Raw genomic sequence first — 18457 nt, forward strand, 5'->3', positions numbered from 1 at the left:
GTTTCCAGAGTTCTTCTTGGTACTGATTACTGATTTTGTTCTACTGTGATCTCAGAAGATGCTTGATATGATTTTTATTTTTTTTAATTTGTTTAGATTTTTTTGTGTTCTAACATACGTTCTAACCTGAAGATGTTCCTGTGTTGATGAGAAGAATATGTATTCTACAGCTATTGGAAGAAATGTTCTGTAAATGTCTCTTAGGTCCATTTAGTCTAATGTGCACTTTAAATCCAGAATTTCTTTGTTCATTTTCTGTCTAGATGATCTGTCTAATGCTGAGAGTGAGCTGCTGAAGTCCCCAGCTACTATAGTTTTGGAGTATATCTCACACTTTTTTTTTTTTCTTTGACAAGAGTCTCTCTGTCACCCAGGCTGGAGTGGAGTGGTGCAATCTCAGCTCACTGCAAACTCCACCTGCCAGGCTTAAGCAAACTTCCTGCCTCAGTCTCCCAAAAAGCTGGGACTATAGGCACATGCCACTGCACTCAACTAATTTTTGTATTTGTGTAGAGATGGAGTTTCACCATGCTAGCCAAACTGGTTTCAAACTCCTGACCTCAAGTGATCCACCTGCCTCGGCCTCCCAAAGTGCTGGGATTACAGATGTGAGTCACTGCACTTGGCCTCTCCCTTTAAATTTAATAATATTTGCTTTATACATCTGGGTTCTCTAGAGTAGGTGCATGTATGTTTAGAATGTTATATCCTCTTGCTGAATAATTCATTTATCATTGTATAATAACCTTTATCTTTTTTGCCGTTTTTGACTTGAACTCTGTTTTATCTGACGTAAGTACATGTACTTCTACTCGCTTTTTGTTTTCATTTTCATGGACTCTCTTTCTTCGTTCCTTTACTTTCAGTTTCTATGTGTCTTTATAGGTAAGATGAGTTTCTTGTAAGTAACAAATAGTTGGGCCACGTTATTTACCTATTCAGACAATCTATATCTTTTAAGGTATAGAAAGTTTAATCCATTTATATTCAAGGTTATTATTAATATGCAGGGGCTTATTTCTGTCATTTGGTAACTGATTATTGGTAGTTTTGTATATCCTTTGTTTCTTTCTTTCTCTTTTATTGTTTATCATGGTTTGGCGGTTTTCTGTAGTGGTAACATTTGAGTATTTTCTTTTTCTTGCTTGTGTGTTTCCTCTACCAGTGAAATTTATATTTTCATGTGTTTTTATTATGGTAGATATTATTATTTTGCTTCTGGTTTAAGACTCCATTAAACATTTTTGTAGGGTCAGTCTAGTGGTAAAAAATTCTCTCAGCTTTTGCTTGTCTGAGAAAGATTTCATTTCTCCTTCATTTATGAAGGATGACCTTGCTGGAAATAATATCTTTGGTTGACACTATTTTTCTTTCAGCACTTTAAATATATCATCTCATTCTCTCCTGGCCTATAAGGTCTCTGCTTAGAAATCTGCTGTTAGTCTGATGGGGTTCCTTTATAAGTGACTAGAGGTTTTTCTCCTGCTGTTTTTAGAATTCCCTCTTCACCTTTGACTTTTGACAGTTTAACTATAATGTGCCATGGAGATCTTTTTGCATTTCATCTGTTTGGCATTTTCTGAGTGTCCCACATCTGGATATCTAAATCTCTTGCTAAACTTGAGAAGTTTACATCTTTCATTTTGTCAAATAGGTTGTCTAACTCTTTTATTTTCTCTTCATCTTCTGGAATCCAAGAATTTGAATATTTGGTCACTTTATGGTATACCACATATCATAGGTAGGCTTTGCTCATTCTTTTTATTCTTTTTTTCTTTGTTGTTTTTCTGACTGGATTATTTCAAAAAGCCTGTCTTCAAGTTCTGGAATTCTTTTTCTGCTTGATCTAGTCTATTGCTGAACCTTTTAGACATATTTCATATTTCACTCAATGAATTGTTTAGTTCTAAAATTTTTTTGATTCTTTTTCATGATACATCTCTTTTGTAAATTTCTCATTAATATCCTGAATTGTTTTCCTGATTTCTTTTTACTGTTTTTCTGTATTCTGTTATATCTTACTGAACTTCTTTAAAATCAGTATTTTGAATTCTTTTTCTGGGATTTCATAAATTTACTTTGATTGTAATCTATTGCTGGGGGATTGTGTTCCTTCATGAGCATTAAATTTTCTTGCTTTTTTGTGTTTCCTGTGTCCTTACATTGATATCTGTGCATCTGGCATAGTAGTCACTTTCTTCCAATTTTTTAAGTTTCTCTCATGGGGAATGCATTTTCCTGAAGATGTATCTATGGTGTTGGTTGGGTGGGGCACTTTGGCTTTGACTCTCAGTGCATCCAGTAGTGTAGCCTCCACATGATTTGTTTAGCTATAAACAGCAGCAGTGGTGCCTGTGACTTCCTCAATGGCTTAGGGTCCAGTTATCAGTGAAGGATATGGTGAAGTTTTGCTGGGGACTGGGATGGCAGGTGGGCCAATCTTTTGGCTTCAGTAGTGGCAGTGGTGGGCTGAGCATGCCTGTCTTTGGGGTAGCCCCCAAAGGCAGCATACATTAGCACAGGTATCACAGATTCAAACGGGTCAATTCTTGGGCTTCCAGGTGGCTTGCTCAAATACAAAGAATGGCAGCAGGTGGATGTGTGAGTTCTCAAGCCCCTGAGCAGCAGGAATGGTGTGGGTGATAGCAGTAGCAGTGGTAGAACAGCCCTCTGGGCCCTGTGTAGTGCATACTAATGTTGGCAGTTTCTGTGATGGGCTAAGTGGACCAGTCTCCAGGCCTGCAGGTGGTGTGTGCAGGTTAGTGCCAACTGTATACTAGTGGCACAATGAGTGGGCTCAACCTCAGGATGCCAATGGCAGTAGACTATTCTGGAAGATCTCCAGACTCCCGGACAGCATGCTCTGGCATGGGGGATTGCAGGCAAGCTTGTCCTCAGGCCCCACAATGATACCTACAGGTACTAGCTGTGTTAGGCTGGGGCAGGGTTTTTCCCAGGCCCACAGTGGAATGCTTGGTTTGGGGGTGGCAGTGGCTTCACTTTAGCCTTGCTCCTAGGGAAAATGTGGTTACTTTCAGTGGTAGCAGCCGTATCCAGGTGGGTGGAGAACACATACTTGGCTTATGTTTCAGTCCTGGGGACACCAGCCCATGGTTGGCTTGAACCTCAGCCACAGCAGTGCAGCAATGATGGCTGGGGCGGGGGGGGGGGGGGCTATGTGCATATGAAAGTACATAGTGGCTCCGATGGTGGAAGCAGCAGGGTTACAGCCAGTGGCCCATGCTTTAGCCCCAGGAGCAGCAGCCAGTTGCAGTGGTAGCTGCAGGTGGGGAACATCACTGGGGCTCCAGGGATATGAAGATGCAGACATGGTTGAGCAGGATGCAGTCTTTTGGGGGTTAGGATCTCAAAGTGGTGCCTTACTGTAGCTGCTTAGGACTGTGCAGGGAGGGAGAGAGCAGTGTGGGACCCATGTAAGGACCCATGTAAGGACCCATGTAAAGACCCATGTAAGGACCCATTGCTCCTCTCTGGAGCAATGTCAACTCACTGTCTCCAGGCAGCTATGTTAGCTTCAGGGCCCGTAAAGGTCAAGTGGCTCTACCATGGCTAGGATTGCAGGAGTCCATGGTGGGACTGTGGACCACTGAGACCTCTCACTTACCCTTTCCTCGCACTGGGGAGTCTCTCCAGGATCCCAGGTAATCCTAGCCAGGCGGGCTGCCTCGCTTCCCTCTCTTCCCTTCCTTTGGATGTTTCCTGTCACTTCTCTGTTGAATGCCAGTGTTCTCTCTTGGTTGATCTTTTGGAAGGTGATTATCTGCTCACTATTGGGGGTTCTTCTTTGTGGAAGTGAGTACAAAATGTCTCTGGTCAGCCATCTTGAGGTTTATTTTTAACTTTTTAACTCGTTTGTAATAACACTGAGCTTAAAACACAAATGCTAGCTGTGGTACAAATCTTTTTCTTTATATCCAGATTCTATAAGCTTTTCTCTATTCTTTAAATTATTTTCTTTTTAAACTTTTTAATTGAAAACAAAGCCACACACCCATTAGCCTAGACCAACACAGGGTCAGGATCATCAACATCACTGTCTTCCGCCTCCACATCTTGTCCCGCTGGAAGGTCTTAGAGGCAATAACACACACGGAGCTGTCCCCTCCTAGGAAAACAATGACTTCTCCTGGAATACCTTCCAAAGGACCTGCCTGAGGGTGTTTCACAGTAAACCTTTTTTACAAATAGAGATTAAAGATACAGCATAGTAAACACATAAACTAGTGGCATAGTTGTTTTTTATCAAGTATTATGTACTGTACATAATTGTATGTGCTATTCTTTTATACAAGTGGCAATGCAGTAGGTTTGTTCACACCAGTATCGCCACAAATACACGAGTAATGCATTGTGCTACAACATTGTGATGGCTGTGGTGTCACTAAGCTATAGGGATTTTTCAACTCTATTGTAATCTTATGGGACCACTGTGATATAGGCAGTCCGTCATCATCAGGACCATCATTTAGAAATAGGGCTTTTAAGAGGCAATTACAGTTGAATGAGGTCATAGGGGTGAGGTCCTAATTTAATGGAATTAGTAACAGTTTAAGAAGAAGAAGAGGGGCCAGTGCAGTGGGTCATGTCTGTAATCCCAGCACTTTGGGAGGCCAAGGCAGGAGGATCACGGTATCAGGAGATAGGGTCCATCCTGGCCAACATGGTGAAACCAAAAATGCAAAAAAAAATTAGCTGGGCATGGTGGCACATGCCTGTAGTCCCAGCTACTCGGGAGGCTGAGACAGGAGAATTGCTTGAACCCAGGAGGCAGAGATTGCAGTGAGCCTAGATCATGCCTGGGTGACAGTGCAAGACTTCAGAAGAAGAAGTAGAAGGAGAAGGAGAAGGAGGAGCTACATGTAGCTCACTCTTCCCACTCACGCATCAAGGAAAGGCCATGGGAGGACACAGTGAGAAGGTAGCCATCCATAGCCAAGAAGCGAGCCCTCACCAGAACCCACCCTGCCAGCACCCTGATCTTGGACTCTCAGACTCCAGACTGTGAGAAAATAATGTACGTTGTATTAGCTGCACACTTTGTGGTATTTTGTTATGGAAGCCTGAGCTGGCCAATACAGAACCTCTATCCTGACATCTTCTCCAGGCTGGTTTGCATGTGTGGACCCCACCACCCACGCATGGATTCCCCCCAGTTGATGAGATGGAGCAGCCAGGGGAGTCATGATAGCACATCAAAAATGGCGCCTTCCCTGGCTGGCCGGGGCTGTGACCCCAGAAGGCACGCTTGGAGCCAAGTGGAGCAGCCAGATGGCTTTGGGAAAGGACACGTGAGGGTCTCTGCCCCTGCTGCAGCACTGCAGAAGCCTCAGCCTCCTCTCCCCATCTGTCCCCACCAAAGCCCAAAGGGAAGGCTACAGCTTTCTTATGGATAGGTTTGCAGGTTTTCTTTATTTTTAGAAAATTTCTCACTTTCTTTCTCCTGTGGCCAGTCCTGTCAGTATTAGAGAGGTGTGTGGGAGGAGGCCAGCTGTAATAAATCCTTAATGAGTTGTTAAATCAGTCCGAGAAATACGACAGGAGCTATTTGACCAGGAAATGGGATTCTAGGTCTCCACACTAGAGCCTTGTTATTTTTAACATGAAGTTAAGAGGAAGCTCTCTCAAGGTAAGGACCACAGTAAATTCAAACTCACTTTCATTCTTCTTCCTTAAGTTTATAGCAGTAGAAGATTGGTAAACTCAGGGAGAGCCACTTGAAAGGGGGAAAAAATAAAATAAAATCCCAGGTAACATACTTTGGGTATTTCCACTCCCTTGAATGCTGAGTCAGCAGGGGAAAGGCCAGGCTGAGAGCCCTGGGACTGAGCCCAGGAAGGCGAGTCTAGCCTGGGCTTCTCATCAGCTAGCAGGGTGGCCGGTGATCATGGAGCTCCCTTCCCCTGCAGGTCTTAGTCTTATCCTCTGTAGCATGGGGGATTGGGTTTCTTCACTTTATTGATTTAACATCTGTTGAGACCCATCTGGTGTCCAGCAGTGTTGGACTCTGCAATACAGATGAACTGACCATGTGCTGTGCCCTCCAGGGACTCCAGGAGGTGACGGAGACCAACAGAGTCCTACAGAGTGGTCAGTGCTGTGCAGAATCTCACAGTGGAGGAGCATCAGGGAGATGTGGACGGGGCACTCACTCCAGACTGCAGACCACGGAAGGACAAACCAGTGTGGTCCCTGAGCTGAGTTTTTAAAGGTGAATAAGAGACTTATAGGTTGGGGTGGCTGAGCCCTCAAGCAGAGGGATCATAGGAGTACCTCCTTATCCACAGGGGACATCGTCCAAGATGCCCAGTGGACACTGCGGGTAGAACCAAATTGTATATACTATGTTGTTTTCTATACACACATCCTATGATAAAGTTTGATTTATAAATTACATATAGTAACAGATTAACAATAACATAGGAAATAACTAACCATAAAATAGAAAATTATAAGAATATACTATAATAAAATCTATTCCTCTCTCCTTTCAACATCTTACATTAATACAAATAATCAACCAAGGTTGACTGCGAGTAATGGAGACCTCAGAAAGTGAAACTGCAGATAAGGGCGTCCACTGTGCAGGCAACGGCGAGAAGGGGCAGGTGCTGAAGGCGAGAAGGGGCAGGTGCTGAAGGCGAGAAGGGGCAGGTGCTGAAGGCGAGAAGGGGCAGGTGCTGAAGGCGAGAAGGGGCAGGTGCTGAAGGTGAGAAGGGACAGGTGAGCGCTGGTCACAGAGACATAAACAGTACGCTAAGGCACATGAGATTTGTCCCATGGCATGACAGCTTCAGAAGAGTTTGAGGCAGAGGTGCCACGTGGTCTGATTCACAGTTCAGAAAACAGAGAGAGGTGAGAAAAAAGGAAGAGTAAATAATGAGACGTCAATATCTGGCCTTCACAAGAAAGGCAAGGTGAGTTGAAGAGCAGGTGGGGTGGAGTGAAGCAGGAGGATGATGAGTTGAGTTCAAGGCATGTAGACATTGTGGCTTCTGTGAGGCATCCGCACAAAGGGGTCCTAGACACAGCTGTATGTCCCCTTGCAAAGCTAGGGAAAGAGCGCTTCAGGCTGCAAATGCAGATCTGGCAGCCGTCGGCACGAAGTGTGTGAACCCTGTCTCACAGCACTAGCATCGTGAGGTCCAGTTTCACACAGCTGGGCCTCCTCCCTCCCCACCCTTACATCAGCCAAGACCCCCACTGGCTCACTCAGAACAAAAGGGCGATAGTCTGCTTTCCCGGCAATGCAGCAAGAGCCATGGAGCGGCTGGGGCTGCTGGTGAGAGGATTGGCCAGACACAGCTGCTGCCGGCCAAGCTGCCACAGCAGCTGCAAAGCCACAGAGCTCAGGACAGTTCTCTGAAGGAGGCAGGTGCAACTGGCCATTCCTGGCTCCACACCAAGCTCACTCCCACAGCCCCTGGTCTAGACCCCCACCCACCCCCAACCATTGTCATCATTCTCCCTGAAAGCTCCACTGAGTCAGGCTCAGGCATCCACCATCCACCAGAAGCACAGCCAACAGTCTTCCCAGCAGCTCAGGCAACCACAGCCTTCAGCCTCACCTTTCTTAAAACATTTACTTGCCTGTATAGCTTATTATGGTGGGATTCTATTTATTTCTCAAAAAAGTTAATATAATCCACATATTTCAAAAATGTGAAATATCAAAAGAGAAAACAAAGTCTTCTTTCTCACCACTGCCCTCGGCCACCCAGCACCCCAACCCACAGTTGACCAGGATGCTTCTCCTGCTGTGCAAGCACAGACTCACACAACCCTCACGCAAAGACCGGTGAGCTACACACAGCTCTGCACCTTGATCTCTTTCATTTAATGATAATATCTTGAAGAGTGTTTCCCGCCAGCACTTAGCATTCTCATTCATTGTAGCGGCGCATCGAGGGTATGTATCACTGCCGTGATTTGCGTAGCCGCTTCCCTGTTGGTGAATCGCTGGTGTGTGTCCTGTGTTTTGCTGTTACTGACAATGTTTTGGTAAATTATGGCACTCGGATGTCATCTCACCCACATGTGAAAAACTGTAGAATAACGCCCTAGAAGTGAAAAGATAAAGATATGCTACCATCTCTCAAAAACCACCCAAGACCAGTCAGCACTTTTTTTTTTGCTTGTAGCAGAAAAACTAAAATAGAAGTGAAATATCGTCAGAGAAGGGAAGACAGACGGCAAGAGGCAAGATGGCCCTTGTGCCCAGGCTTTCCCCAGGAGTTAGATAAAGAAGTGGGGGAGGACGAGCAGTGGATCCACACAGAAGGCTGGGTTTTCCAGGAGGCAGACTCTATAGAGTCTAAGGAGCAGGATGTTTATGAGGGAATTGCCTTTGGAATCCACACCCGTGGAAGAGAGGGGATGAAGCAGGAGAGAGCAGGGAAGAAGCTGGGCAGCCGTTCAGCCCAACACTATGAGGGACTCAGAGCTGAAGGGAGCAGTCAACTCCTGATGGAGGCGGGGTATTAAGGCCCAGCTATTCTGACTACATTGGGTTGATCAGGCACGGGCCCTGCACCACCCTAAGCAAAGGGACTCTGCAGCTGAGGAAATCCCTGAAGACACTGAAAGCTTTATGCCAACGTCATTCACAGCCACAAGGACAGTAAGTCCTCCCTGAGAGACGCTCAGGGCAATGCATCTCCATGTTCATTTCAACAGAGGACAGGACCGTGGGAAGTAACAACACTTTCTAGAAAGGCAGATTAAAAAGAGCCCAAGAAACGTTTTTTACTGAGAGATGTGCAGGACATCAATGGAGCCCCTGCCTCAGTGAAGTGGGAGGATGGTTCCTCCATTGAGACAGAGATGGTGCTGACCCAAAAAAGACAGCCAAGTGGTACAGACGGCATGGTGGGGGACCCAATGTCAGCCCCAGGCTCTGAACTGCAGGGCTCCAATCCTCACACTAACCAGGTGTGACACTGACAAGTACCTTGGTTACTCTGACAAGTGACTTTACATGGATTCCTCTTGCCCTTTGCTTCCCTCCACCCGAGGGCTGAGCACTGATGTCCACGGTTCTGCTTGGTCATCTTGACCATCTTCTGTGCCTGGAACCCTGCAGGTGGGGGTGAGAAGTGGGAGGGAAATTGCACAGGGTGAAGGGGAAATGCAGATTAATACAGGATTTAATTTCTCTGACCTTCAGTTTTTCATCCATAAAGTGCAGGAGATAAAACTTACCTTGCTGTCTGTCTGAGACTTCAGTGAAGGAAATATACAAATTTCCTGGTGCATAGCAAGAAATTGTAGCTCCCCTTGTTAATGCTGTTGCGGTTACAGAAACAGATGACTCTAGATTTGAAAATTCAACCTTGCACAGCAGGGCTGCAGCCAGCCAGTCCCTCGGCTTTCCTCCTCAGCCCTCTCCCCCTGGCTGTCACCCTCTCCACAGTACCTGGCCATGTCCCCTTCCCAAAGACTGTGCTACCTACTGGCTCTCAGCAAATCCAAAGACAGGTCAGTTGCATTCTAGAGGGATTCTGACATTGAAAAGCCTGAGAGACCCCGAGTAGCAGAGCATTGCTGCGGCACTTCAGGCCAAGTAACTGTCCAAGCCCACTGTCCGGCATACACACTCAAGTGTACATGTCTGTGCACAAATATGCACGCATGCATACGAGACTTGGCATAGCATCTCTGTGAGACTGAGAGAGGTTTGCAAGTGTCTTAGGTCTTCAGCAAAGCTGATCCATTGCCCAGTGGTTCTCAGATCCTGTGTTTCTCAAAATTTATCCCCAGACCAACAGCATCAGCCTCACTTGGGAACTTGTTATAAAAGCAAATTTTTTGGTCCCCACCACAGACCTTCTGAATCAGTAAATTTGGGGGTGAGACTCAGAAATCTGAGTTTAACAAGCACTCCAGCTGACTCAGGTGCATGCTTATGTGTGGATACTACTGCCCTACACTGAGACTTTGGGCTGGGGGGTGCTGTCGAGAAAGAGCCGGTCCTGGGTCTGCAGTGCGGCTCCTCAGCCTCGTTCCACCCACTGCATCAGCAGCGAAGCCTCTCATTGTCTCTCGCTGGACCAGTGCCACTCTCTCATGCCCAAGTTGCTCATCTTTGACTGTTCCCTCCTCACATACAGGTTTCTCAGCTGCTGGATCGCACTTCTCAAGGCAAGGCTTTACTCCTTCACTCTACAGCTCAAACACCTTCACAGCTCCCACTGCCCATGGAGTCAAGTACAAACTCCTTGATAAGGTAATCAGTGGTCTTTCTAAACAACAGCCATGTAGCCTTTAGATTCACCTCTTATTATCCCAGCCCGGAGTCCATGCCCGAGCAGAGAAGACAGGCGGGTAGTGCTGAATGCACTAAGCCCAGTCATCACATGCCCTCAACTGAAATGATCTATCATTCCCATTTTGAATGTGGCCTCCTATATGAAATTTTGTTCTCCCAAACCTTTTCTCTATTTCTGTATCTCTGACTCTCCTTTTCGTGTTCATCGTAAGAATCTCCATGGGAAGGCTAATTGAGGCTCAACCCCTTTCCCTCAGACTCCTAAACTCATGCCTCTTTCCCCTGGCTGGACAACATCAAGCCTCCAGAGAGAATAATCTGCCAAATGGAGGCACTGGTAAGCAAGAGCCAGCATCCCATGTTAAGGGCTGGACAAAAGCCTAGAGAAGCAAGGGGTTTAAAAGAAAAGTAGCTAACTGCCCTATTGTCGGTAAAATTTATCATCGTTTAATGGCCTCCAACAATGACATTGATAAGCATGTCAATGAGCCCCTCCTGCTCTTGCGAATTTGCCAAATGCCAATTAAAAAGCCAGGACCTCTTTCTGAGTGGCTGTTTTAATATAAATACCATAACTGTTTCAGAACCTCCCAGATGTTTAAGGAAGTACCTCCCCACCACTGAGAACAATAACAGTCATTACTGAAAACTCCAGAACGCGGTTAAGAAGGGCAGAAAGAACAGACGAGAGCCATCGGAGAGAATGTCTCACTGAAGACCACCTGGGGACCCACCAGCTAGTCATAGTAACAACTAACATATATAACTTACCATATGTCCCCACACCTTTACACATATTAACTGACTTTATCTTTACCTCACCTCTAGGAAGGAATTTCTATTAGCAACATTATTGGTATATCTTATACTGACTAATATATTATGATTCACTTTTACTCTGCTTTAAATAGATCAACATTGATTTTAATGGCCTTAGTGAACCCAGCTTTGATTTTCTAGTTTGCTTATGACTAGATTGTTGTTACTATGGAATTGAGCTATCATTCATTCATGCATTCATTCATTCATTTATTGAGTGTGAAAATGCATATTAGGTGCCTACTGTGAGTGAGATACAGTGTCCCATTGAGCATACACAAAATGAAAAAGAAATGACAACAACATATGTCTTCCCAAAACCCTCTCATTTTCTTCCTCAACACACATTTAACTACATTTCTCAGCCCCCTGGGACTTAGTCTAGGACCAGGTGACTGAATTAAGGTTAAGAGAATGAGGGCAGAAGTGGTATACACCACCTCCAGGCCTGGCCCCTAAAAATCTCCACTCTGTTCACATTCCTTCTGCAGTAACACAGATGGTCACACATGCTGAGGATGATAGCACCACAAGACAGAGGAACGTGATCTTTGAAAGGCTCCATGGAGCAGATTGTCCTCCAACCAGTGCCAACCACATCAAACCTGAGCCATTAATACTATTTTGTGTCTTAAGCCATTGAGATTTGGGGATTCTTTGTTGCAACAGCTACCATTACTGAAGCAGGCTATTTCCCTGACCCCTATGGGGGCAGGAAATGGAGTGCAGGGGCATTGGAACTAGCCAGCCACTTCAGTGCCAGCAGGGGTGAACTCCAGTCACTCAGACCCACTGTGCTTCATCCTTCATGGGAGGGAGAGCACACAGGTGAGTGGGTGCAGGAGCCGGGACACTCACTTTTGAGTGCTGGCAGGAATGAACTTCTCCTCCATCTGCCAGTTGAGCGTGGGTTTTATGGGCACGGGACAGGGGGAGGGCAGGCCACAAGTGGTTTTGGAAAAGGCAACATTCGAGGAGGAAAACAGAGATGTTAGTTCCCACTTTAAGCTGCGGTTCCAGGCTTGAAGGCGGGGCCCTTGCCAGAGACCTGCCCTCTTCTGCCTAGAAATTTCCCGCCTACTATCCCTATCATTACTACCCTGATAAATACTCTACATCTCTGAGATTCTGGTCGATCGATGTTCAGTTTTTTTATGTCAGCACCCCACTTCACTACTTTCCCACTATGTGCTGTAGAGGGGACAGAGATCCCCTCCATCTCTCCTTTAGCTCTTAGTGGCTCTTAGGCTGCATCTGGAAACCAAATTGACACCAGGCGGATTAACAAGAAGAAGGCACACCAATTGTATTGGTTTTACAGGTACATGGGGATCTTCACAAGAGAGTGGAGTCCAAGGAAGTGGCCAAAGGGAGACGCTTTTATACTTTTAGTCAAGGAACCATAAATTTGAGAAGAAATGACAGGACAAAGGGGATCGGGCTAGTGCAATAAATTTCCAGGGGACTCATTTGGAGATGGGGGGGTGGTAAAACTGAAGGAAGATAAGGGTTACTTTTGTGAAAGAAAAATAGATCACAGGACCCCAAAATCACTATAAGACAAAGGCAAAGGTCAAGCTAGGTACTGGATAGGCAAACCTGCCTCCCATTCTTTTCCTAAACAAGATAGCTACAAAAAAATTTTTTAAAAAGTTACATACCTCCCTCACAATTAGCCCAAAAAAATCCCTTGTGAACAAATAACAGATAAGAATCAAAGTCATCCCTCTGCTGACATGAGACAAATGCGTATCTGATTGCTTCTTCTGCCCTGTTATTTCACTAAGCAAGACCAAGGCATAAGTGACTTATGTAAATTATGTATTTAACGAAAGGCTAATCAGAGACTCAAAAGAATGCAACCATTTGTCCCTTACCTAAATATGACCTGGAAGTCCCCTCCCCAGCCTCCAGTTGTCCTGCCTTTCTGGACCATGCCGATGTACATCTTGCACATACTGACTGATGTCTCATGTCTCCCCAAAATGTGTAAAACCAAGCTGTGCCACCTTGAGCACATGTCACCTGAGGCTGTGTCATGGGCACATCCTTAATGTTGGCAAAATAAACTTTCTAAATTGGTTGAGCCATGTCTCAGATATTTTGGGTTCACACCTTGTTAAGTATGTTTATTCAGGTCTGTTGTAGCCCCAATTCCTGGTCTCTAGTGATAAGGGCTATTTTCTCACCCTAGTACTGTGAGGGCACCTTTCCCAGAGTAATCTTAATGATTTGCTGCACGCAGAAGACAGGTCAGCTAACCTTTTCTGAAACTATATATTCAATATTTTCCACTTGCAATAATCAATACACCAGTCTGGCATATTTGGGGATGGCATATGTTTAACTCCTTCAATATCTTTGAGAAAATTATTTAATCTATGGCAATGTGGTTTTCACATTGGAAAACAGAACTAATAACACTTAAAATACACAGTTGTGGAGAGATTTGAATGTAAAATAGCACTGACATCGTCCCTGGCTTGTAGCAGACGCTCAATTAATGGTGGTTATCTCTTGCGCAGCCATTCAAGCTCAAAATTTTCACAAAAGTAAATGATATTGGATGAAGAAGGAAGATAATAGCATTTTTCCTTGTTCCCTTGGGATGAGTTAAGTCCAGGATTTTCACAGTTTGCCTCAGTTTGGCTTCACACTTCTGTGTTCACCAGGGGTTGCTTTATTTACCTGGATGTAGAATCGAATAGGTGTGAATTCCAAGATAACAGTTCTGGAGGGCTGACATTAGCATTTCAAAAAAGTCGTCAAATGGCTGATGGGAAGTGTTTTCACACACTGCCTAATCTCTTTTCACACATCTGTGCTCCAGGCTGGATGCTTTTTATCACCTGCAGAAGGAATTGAATAGCTGTGAGTTCCACAGCCATGAGGTTTACATCATATTTTAGCATTTCAAAGAGAAATCAAAGGAGTCTTTAGGAAGCATTTCCACATTTCTCAGTTATACCTGGGTATTTTCTGGATTCCAGTAAGTTGTTATAAGTCCAGAAAGAACTGAACTCGATTTTTTTATTAGATTTTATTTTTAGATTAGTTTTAGGCTCATAACAAAACTGAGCACAAGGCACAGAGTTCCCATACACCCCCTGTGCCACACATGCACAGCCTCCCCACTACCAGCATCTCTCTCCACAGTGGTACATTGCTACAATTGATGAGCCTATGTTGACATGTCATTATGTTACCCAGAAAAAAAGGGGTTCATTCTGAAACCAGCCCAATTGTCCTATCAAAATAATACTTATGGTTTTTTTGAATAAACATAGAAATTGACACAACCACACACCCCAGGGCTTGAAACTTGTAATTTGTCTCATCTGAGTTTCTTTCTCAAAAAACTGACCCTCAGGCAAGGAACTGAAACTCATCAGATTTCCACATCCAGACAATAAAATGTCAGCCCCCTTATCCATCATGATTACTTCCTTACCCCTCCTAATTCCTGGCTAAATAAGCACCCCAATTTTAATCTGTTAGAGAGATGGATTTGAGACTGAGCTCCCATCCTCCTTGGCTGCAGTACCTGATTAAAGCCTTCTTCGCAGTACTTGTTGTCTTGGTGATTGGCTTTCTGTGCAGTGAGTAGCAAGACCTAGACCAAATCCTCAGTGTCTCAGTAACAGTTTGCCTGGCAGGTAACAGATGACTCCATATGACAACACAGGTTTCGATCAATAGTTTCATTACCTGGCACAAATAAGGAGCGCACTGGGAGGATTCTCCAAAGCAGTGTCTCCCTGAGAAAAAGGGACAGGAGGGTCTTATGGGGTGATGGAGGGGGAGACAGTGCATAGCTGAATGTAGAGGAGGGTTCCCAGTGGTGTAGACACAGTGAGTCATCACACCAGCCCATGGGTTGCGCTTTATGATCATGAAGCTACAGCTACTCCTGGCATGGAAACTTTAGCATTGTCATGAGGAAAGCTCACTCAGGTCCATTTATAAGTGGTTGAGGTCTGTCTGGAGCTGGTTTCAACTGACTAGGTGACTGCATTCCACACACTTTTTGGGGGGAAAATGGACTATAAGGCAGAAGGCTGTAAAACAGGCTGATTGCTGAAGCTGGTTAAATTCCTACAGTCCCTGGAGACCCTCCCTGTCTGCTTACAGTTATCATCCAAAGACCATAGTTTGCACGAGGATTGAGTCTGGGTGATTCATATTCTGTGGGTTTAGACAAATGCATAATGGCATGTATTCACCATTATAGCATCATACGGCATAGTTCACTGCACTAAAAATCCTACATGCTCTCTGCCTATTCTCCTTTCCCTGCCTCCTAATTCCTGGCTAAATAAGCACCCCAATTTTAATCTGTTAGAGAGATAGATTTGAGACTGAGCTCCCATCCTCCTTGGCTGCAGTACCTGATTAAAGCCTTCTTCCCTGGCAGTACTTGTTGTCTTGGTGATTGGCTTTCTGTGCAGTGAGCAGCAAGACCTAGACCAAATCCTCAGTGTCTCAGTAACAGTTTGCCTGGCAGGTTTTCTCAACCCTCTTAGGGTTCCTGGCTAGGCCCAAAAATAAAACTGATGAAGACAGATCAACAGGAGAAAAGTATACAAATTTATTTAAGAAACTGCATGACATAGGAGCCTTCATAAGGAAATGAAAACTCAAAGAAACAGCAAAACCTGTGTGTTTTTATGCTAAGCCTGATGAAAGAAGTGATGGCCTTGGGGAAACATGACTGGACAACATGGTGTCATCTAACAGTAAAACCCTGAGGGGACCTCGGCCTGGCCTGTGTGTGCTGGTGCTTTTTTGTGTCTCTGGGTGACACTCCTTCCCTCTGAGTATCCAGCTGAACATCTGTCACTTTAGGGTCTTCAGGGCAGAAGGGTGGAAGAAGGGAAAATAATGCCCATCTCATAGGATCATTAGGAGGATTGATTTGTAAAAAAAACATTTAAGAATGTAAAGCTCTCAGTTTTTACTTCAGTCTCAATAAACACAGTACTACCTGCCACACATTAGGTACCCTGTATGTAATTAATTGATCAAACTGGTTAATAACAAGCAAGGAATTAATGCTTTCCCTTCCCAGGGCATCAGATCTGAAAAGCAAAGTGAGGAAGTTGGAGGCGTAGATGTGGAGGCAGAACAAGAAAGAGAGAATGTGGGAAAGAGACAGCTTCCACACGTCCTACCAAGGCACCAATGCACTCACACCACCAGAAGGCTTGGGTGTCTGGGGCAGCAGGGGCTGGCTGCCCACCAGACATTCATGCTCTCCTTCCAGAGACTGAGATGTGGCTGGAGGGCAAGGGTCCCAGCAGGACTGCAAAACCCAGGCTCCACACATCTCAGTGGGGCTGCCACTCATTCCCACTGTGAAACAAAAATAAAATCCTAAGCCCTTGACAGACTGAATGGACCTTCTGGCCAAGGAGGCCCCAGTAAAACATTAAAAACTAAGTTTCCCAGCCATAGCTATGAAGACACAGGAGGTTAGTCATGCTCAGTACTCCACCTTCCTCAGTAACCAATACTAGACCATTTTTTCCCTAAGAATTAAACAGAAACCAGCCCTGAAAAACTAAAAACGGAAGACTCCTCTGTGGATTCCAATTTCAATCAACCTCCTGATGCTTCAATCAACCCCCTGTCACCAGGGTCCCCTCCCTCTTTGCCTTTCAATGTGATGGCTGATCAGTGTCACAAAGCATTCCCAAGACCCTGACCACAGACTGGTTCTGGCCAGTTTACAAAGGCTATGCACTAAATGCCCCCGGGTCCTAAGTTTTACCTTTGACTAGTTTTACTGCATCTCAATGTTAAGTCTCTACCCCAAGGTAAACATGGGATGTATGTAACATGTATGTTTGCTTATCATGCCTGTGCGGGGCCCTCTGTCATGAATATTCATAATCCACCTATTACCTGTTACCTAGGTATATTTAGCCAACCTTATTTAGCAAAACTCTTTGTCTTCCTTCCTTCCTCAAAGTGCCTGCTTTTGGCCTCTGCCTGAGGCTCCACTTCCCAGCCTGCAGGTTGCACCCTTTTTAGAAAGTTTCCCTTTCCAAATATATACATTTCATGATTTCTAAGCCAATATGACCAATGGCATGAGACACAGGTGATGTGGGTCACATCCATGACAAGCTGCCTAAAACAGGGTCCTCTTCTTCACTCTCACTCTTGCTTTTTTCTTTCTGCCAGATTGATGCAGATTAACAGGATGGATTGATCTCATCCCAGTCCAAGGCACCAGTGTCTGATTCCCAGAATTATCCCTCCCTGAGGGTTAGGATAAGCACAGCTCCCCCTCCCTGCCCCCACATGAGCTACTCCAGCCTGAGCACCCATCTGCCCACCTGGTGTCAATCACCACCTACTGACTGACAATTCCCAGGTGTGTGTGCAGCCCAGACTCCCCACACCTGCGTATCACATGGCTGCTGGGCTATCTCTTCCCGCAGACACCTCCAATTCCACACAACCCTGCCTGAGTCAACCCCTTTCCTGTTGTACATCCCACATCATCCACGAAGCCTCCTCTTCCTCATCATTCGAACCTGGATTCCATCACCTTTCATGTTAACTACCTACCCAGGTTAACTACCACCCAAGTTGGGTCACCCCTGCCCCAATTCTTCATATCCCCCTGACTCTTCTTCATCCACTCCCTCTGAAGGCCTGCTGTATGTAACTCTGCTATAATATCTGCCACCCTATATGGGAACCACCTGATCACAGGGAGCAGGAACAGTCACCATAAAAGTCGAGGTCCACAGGCTCAACACACAAAAGCATCACTGGGGGCTATAACTCAGCCACACTGGCCTAAGGGAGAAGAAAGGAAATAAAAACCAGGCATAGGCATATTGCCACAGTCTCACTAACAGGGAATGTCCCCTGTTCCTATCAGAGGGAGGAAGGGTTCAAAGTCAGCAGAGAGTATGACTGGGCAGGGTGCATAGCATGTAATATATGCCTGTGCCTACGTTCACTGTGCAGGGAGCTGTACTGCTCACGCTCAGTGCATCCCTTGGCCATTGTGTGCTCAAAGTCCTGAGTTAGCCAAAGTCTCAGGGGTACCTGTGGGGAGATGCGCCCGGCTGCCATGGTCAGGACCCTGATGTCCACAGGGGAGAGCAGCTGAGCAGTCCCAAGTGTGAAAAACTGAACAAGAGTGGTTCCTCTTATTTTTTATTTTAGCTTTATTGGGGTTTCTTTTCTCCAATTGTATACATAGCACATTCTCACTCTAAAGAGAAAAAGCCAAACAGAACAGGAAAGTTACAGGGTAAAGTAAGAATTGCCTGAAATCTCTCCACAATGACCATCTTTTCATATGTTTCTCTATGGAGATTTAATGTTTAAACG

Source organism: Aotus nancymaae, unplaced genomic scaffold (genome assembly GCF_030222135.1).
Source record: "Aotus nancymaae isolate 86718 unplaced genomic scaffold, 86718_ANA_hifiasm-v0.15.2.pri h1tg000029l, whole genome shotgun sequence".
Lineage (NCBI taxonomy): Eukaryota > Metazoa > Chordata > Mammalia > Primates > Aotidae > Aotus > Aotus nancymaae.